The 6,000-nt window shown below is 35.8% G+C and overlaps 1 long non-coding RNA gene across 1 annotated transcript; it reads left to right on the top strand.

Annotated features, from left to right (window-relative positions):
* Positions 1-339: 339 nt before the first annotated feature.
* LOC129729517 (uncharacterized) lies at positions 340-650 on the top strand. The gene is made up of 3 exons (XR_008728686.1): positions 340-382; positions 454-521; positions 583-650. It is a non-coding gene; the product is annotated as an uncharacterized LOC129729517 (long non-coding RNA).
* The last annotated feature ends 5,350 nt before the right edge of the window (positions 651-6,000 follow it).

Here is a 6,000-nt window from a genome sequence, read left to right as displayed (position 1 = left end):
TGTGGTGGATGAAAACATAAGAAATCGGTGGATACGTGGACGAGTCATTCAAACAGTTCCAGGAAAAGATGGAGTTGTGCGTCAAGCGGAGGTGGGGACCCCCGTTGGTATTCTGAAGAGACCTGCTACTAAATTAGCTGTGCTGGACGTGACAGGTTCAGGTGACGTCAAGCCTGTAGCTAGGGCGACACGCGGGGGAGGATGTTCGCCGCAACAGCCCCTTGTATAGTTCCACTAACGGTTGCTAACGCGACCTGCTATACTCATCCACTGAACTGAGAGAAGTCATGTGTCAAACTGGATGACTGGCGATAATGGCAAATAGATAGAAGAGGACAGATGAGATAAGGAGAAGAAATTGATATCGAAACTTAAAGAGACGGTGAGAATATAGCAAATTTAAGTTAAAATATATTTTTTGTTACTAAATAAGTTGGGCCGGTATATTTATAGGCATTATCATTGAATTAAATAAAATTCTGTTGTGGATCAGGGAAAAATATTAAATAGGAGACTGAATTGTGAGTAGAATTGAACATTTTTGCTATAACCTTGCTATCATTGTAATAAATAATTTCATAGTTTTAAGCTGCAAAAAACTCGAAATTATAGAGTTTTATATACTGCTGGAAGAACTCCATCAACTGTCCCAACACAGACAACACGTTGGCTGACCCATAATTGTAGAGGGACTGTACCTCTTTATTTCTTCCTTCAAGCAGGGTTGGTTGTCCGATCGTTCGAAGCTGCAGCCGTTACAGCCAGCAGCACCAATACAGCAGCACCAATACAGCAGCACCAATACAGCCACCAGCAGTGAGCCGGGTGCGAGATCACTCTACGCAGCGACACAACTCAACTGTCAACTGTTGGCCTTGAACACAAATTATCTATTCACTGTGCGCAGATCAAGCTGCAGCCGGTATCTTTGCAACAATATAGCCACTGTAACGAGCCGGGTACGGAATCGTAGCGACACAACTCACAATCTAGTTGGCCTTGAGCGCGGATTATATACTCTTTTGTTTGGCTATTCGTACACACGGAACGGATTATAATGGAACGACCACTTTGCACGTCCGTTTCTGTCGAGACGCGGAATTACGATTTATACTTGTTGTATTGTTTCTCGCGAATTGTTTGTTTTTGAAATAGAGAAACAACCAGAGAACTCTCTTTTAGATAGACTTTAAAGGTACATACTTCAATTGTCAGGGATTTGTCTTCTGAGTTTGAACGTATCCAACATACGATACGTCATGCAATTACGGACTAGAAATAAACCGCAAGGTCAATCTTTGAAAGTATTTGTAATCATTTTGTATATTTAAAATTAATTAAATAAAGAAAAAAAAATGGGCGCGCCGATGTTTGCCGTGTCAGCTAGTAATATAATAATTCTAAGCACTCTATTTTTTCTTTTTATGAAAAGATAAAAAGAATTTCTAAATGTTCGATATTGTAGGTATATATAACTCGCAGAACCGGTAAACTTCGTCTCACCCATTTTTTGTCTTTATTAAATTCTTTGCAATACTGGAGGCATTAGAATCCTAAATTGATTTCCTATTTCCAATGATTGACCTTGCGATTTGTTTATAGTCTACAAATGCATGACAAACCGGATATTCGATACGCTTAAACTCGAAAAAAAAAAATCGCTCGAAATAATTGGTTTTATCGGAATGAGAACATCCTCGTCCTTGAATTTGCTTTAAAGTATCGTTGCTTCTGATGCATAAGATTATAGCAGAATGGCAGTGGAATTAGGAGTGTCAGTATCTGTTTGGTTCCGGAATAATTCAGGAGTACCTCAGGGAAGCGTTTTAGGACCCCTGCTATTTTTTAATATTTATAAATGATTTATTTCTTTGGTTGTCTATCGGCACAAAATAATTCTATGCAGATGATGCGAAAATCGATATGATTATTCGCCATGATACTGACTGCCTGAGACTACATCAAAGGTGATCGACAGCTAGGATGCATTCTAAGGTTTAATAAAAAGTAACAAGATCCAAGTACATGGCGTACGCTTTTTTGCTCACTGGTGCGACCATTATTGGAAACCAGCTGTATAGTTTGGGGTTTATTTTGAATTTTGGTCCAATCGCATTGAGTGTATCCAAAAACGATCCGTGCATCGTATTTGTCGTACGTTACCGTGGAGGAATGTTCATTAGATAATCTCATATCACTTTTTCAGCGACAACGGGATCTCATCGTCTTTCGTCGCTTAACTTACACAGCCCGACATCAACAGCTGCTGCGTTTTGAGACTCGCCACCGTACCAACTATTCGCACTTTATACCAATCGACAGGATTTGAACTTTTACATGTGTATTTGTATTCGTATTTGTATTTTTTGTTAGGTATTGCAGATATATGGTTTTGAAATAGATACTGGGTTTTCATGTCTCTTTTAGAATGAATCATTCTTCTACTCAAGGTCTCTTTTTTTAGTCACTTATTATTCAATATTTCATTTAGACCTTGAGTTAGTTGAAGTTAATTCAATAAATATTAATATGAATATACATACTTAACCGTGATTACCGTGCTGGATCGAAACCCGTACAGTATCGAAATCCGTACACCTTGATGTTTTTCTTCAGTTTTAAGCATTATAAAAGTGAAAATTCATATGATAGTTACATGTACATATCCGTTGAGTTGTTGGCCTTCTGTTAAATTAAACTATGCGCCAGTAGGCCATGAAATAAAAATATTAAAAAAGAAAAATCAATCGTGTATCGGTTTCAGTTGTCATTTCGTTGTATCGTTAGAGAATTTACTAAGGAAACGTTCTCCAGATAAAAACGATTTTCAAGTGGGATATAAGTGTTTTACTCTATGAATCTTTTCAAAATTGATGGAAAAGGTAAGTCTTTGTCATTTTCGAGCTGTATATTGTCTAATAAATAGTGTAAGTTGTATTTATTCAACAAAAACTGTGCCGTACGGATTTTGATTCTTGTTATTTGCTTGAATCGAAATCCGTACAGCGTGTGTATCATGCATATATTGTTGAACTTTCTTCTTGTTTTCAGCATATAATAGAAGAAAACAAGTATAAATATACGGCAAACAATTTTAAACGAGCTGTGACTGAGGTGCGCAAGGGAAAGTCGTACCGGGAAGCTTCGAGAGGTTCCGGCGTTCCGGTTACTACGAAACGCTACGAAAATTGCACTATTTCAGCTGATATCAAAAATTAGAAAACCGTGTGAAACTTTAGGAGCCAGTTGATCCTCAAAATATACTTATTCGGTAATTGAAAGGTAAATTATAAATAAAAGATGTTCATTTTTGTACTTCTTCATCTATACGGAGTTTGATTTATTGTTGTATGGACTTTGATCCAGTCTATATCGCGTGTGTGCGGATTTCGATTCAAAAGTGTACGGGTTTTGATTCAGACAAAAACCTGTGTACGGATTTCGATTCAAAACATGTTCTATTTAAACATGATTTTTTCGAGTTTCGGAGTGATTTTAATCATTTTGCTGGAAAATAGTGATAAAATATAAGTAGACCTATAACTAAACATGTCAGTTTAAAGCAATATGTGATTTCTTGATTTTATATTGACCGTCGAAGATTATCATGTGCTTAGGTGTACGGATTTCGATCCAGCACGGTATTCGTACAATCAGTAATATAATATGATATTGAGAAAACAAAATCAACCGAACGAAAATCTCAACTGGTACCTACTTTTCCAGTGCCAATCGCTAACAATTGTTTTGACAAAATTTCTGTGGCCGAATGCTGAAACAGCGAAATAAAATGTCTTGAGTAATGACACATCCTTGACAATTAAGTTACTCGCTTCTAATGATTTTTTTATCATTTTTTTTTATCTAAAACTAACTTAAAAACTCTCTGGAAATAATCGCCATCTTAAAATCAAAAATAGTGCTTAAGATTGATTTTTGGCTTCGGTACATCATCACGTTTGTACATTTGTATGGGAATTTCCTCCTTTTAGAGTAGGAAGGGGAGTCAATTTCTTGTACTCTATAATCCTCAATTTTCAGTTTTGATTCCATTTGCTCAATGAATCTCCCCCCATTTTAGAGAGGAGTGAGTAGTGTAAAACCACCAAAAACATTTCTGACTTTCACATGCCAAATTTGGATCTATTTGCTCGATTAGTTCACGAGTAATACAGATCTTTGTATTTCAATCGCAATAGAAATATTAACTGCTCCTAAAAACCTTTGCATATCGAATTTGGATTCATTTGCTTGATTAGTTCTCGAGTTATGCACAAATTTGTGTTTCATTTGTATTGGGGCCCTCTTTACTAGAGGGGGGGGGGGGGGGAGGGTTCACGAAATATCTTAATTATCTTTCCCGGCCCCAAAAACTCCTACAACTCCTACATATAACCTTTACCTTTCACGCCGATCGGTTCAATATTTTCCAAGTCTGTAAGGGTCAGACAGACAGAACTTCATTTTTACTGAACTCATCTTGGATTTTTTTTAACCCTGTTTAAACTACAAATCATTTATAAAGAGATTTTGTACCTTTAACGAACAAGAAAACAGTAATTGATAGTTGTCATACAAAGCATTTACGAAAAATATAAGTACAAAAGCGTCCAAGCTTACGAAACAAACAAAGGGAGTTTAGCCTAAAATACTTGGAAAATATTGGTAAGGGAAAAAATAAAATATTGATAAGGGAAAAAATACATCAATGGACAGAAGCAGAAATTGGGTACAAAAAAAACGGAGTCTTTAACATTCCTGAATAAGTACGTTGTTCCGCCACGGTCGTCATCTAATATTACTGTATTCGGCAAAGGACAACGACGGCAAGTTTCATTTATTGTACTACGAATAAGTATTATATGACAAGTAACCCAAAAAGCGGTAGGAATTGTTCAAAAATGGACAAGAGTAAGCTGAAAATTAATCATCAGTGAGTTCAGAGAAAACATACGAAAGATTTGCTCAATTTAACTGAACCAGCTAGAAACACCAGGAGCAAAATATTGAAGATAAAATGCAGCCTGAACTAACTGGAAGCACTTCAAAAGATTAGAAAAAAAAAACTAAACTAAAACTAATTTTTTTAAATTTTGTGAGTTTTTGTTTGTATTTTGAATTTTTCAATCTTACGTAAGATTTTCTCTTCCCCTAAACCCTTACATAATTTATGGATGAGCCCATTAAACAGAATTCAAATAAGTTAATTTAACGTCGAGATAAACCTTGTTTTGTATTGTAGAGGAATTGGGACATAAGTGAAATGTTGCTGACATTTGACGTGGATCAGACACATACCAATCGATTTCTGAGACTTTTTTACTCAATATAAGACATAATTTGACAACCACTTTCAGATCTTAGCGCATTACCATTAATGTTCTACATACTCGATATTTTTTGCTTTGTGAAATATACTAAAACCACGCCAAAAGCGTTTTGCAGAATCACCGTTTTGAGCTCAGTTTCCATCTGATTTAAGATCTGTTTTCTTCAGAGATAAGTAAGAAGATGCTAATATGTGGATAAACTGTTAGAATAGTGATATTTGGCTTTAAAACAAAATGGCGTCAAAATTTTGATTTCTCAAAAATTCAAAAAGGCGCCACTGTTGCCTCTTAAGGTGAAATGTGTTCAAACTCGGAGAAATTTGTTTATGTGTCAGAATACATAAAAAAATCATGCATCATGGCGAAGAAAATGTACATTTTTGTTTCACTGTGTTAACAGTTACTGCGAGACGCATGGGTGAATTGGAAATTCATTCATGTTTCCTGGAAAAAACCCTGAAAATACTAAGCTTTTTGAAGAAGCTTTCTTAGGGATAAAACTCAACTTACACAACATTTAATGGATTTGCATATTGATTCAGATCTCTTCTCAGAATGATCATACCCTTTTGGCATTTGATATTAGTAAACAACAAACGGTTCTGAACCTCAAACTATACCTCATTTCCAAATGCATAACAGAAAAGCCCTTGATGGCATCACTGCTCAT

This window comes from Wyeomyia smithii, chromosome 3, assembly GCF_029784165.1.
Source record: "Wyeomyia smithii strain HCP4-BCI-WySm-NY-G18 chromosome 3, ASM2978416v1, whole genome shotgun sequence".
NCBI classification, from domain to species: Eukaryota; Metazoa; Arthropoda; class Insecta; order Diptera; family Culicidae; genus Wyeomyia; species Wyeomyia smithii.
Note: the sequence above shows the minus strand (reverse complement) of the source record. Positions and strands in the feature narration are given on the sequence as shown.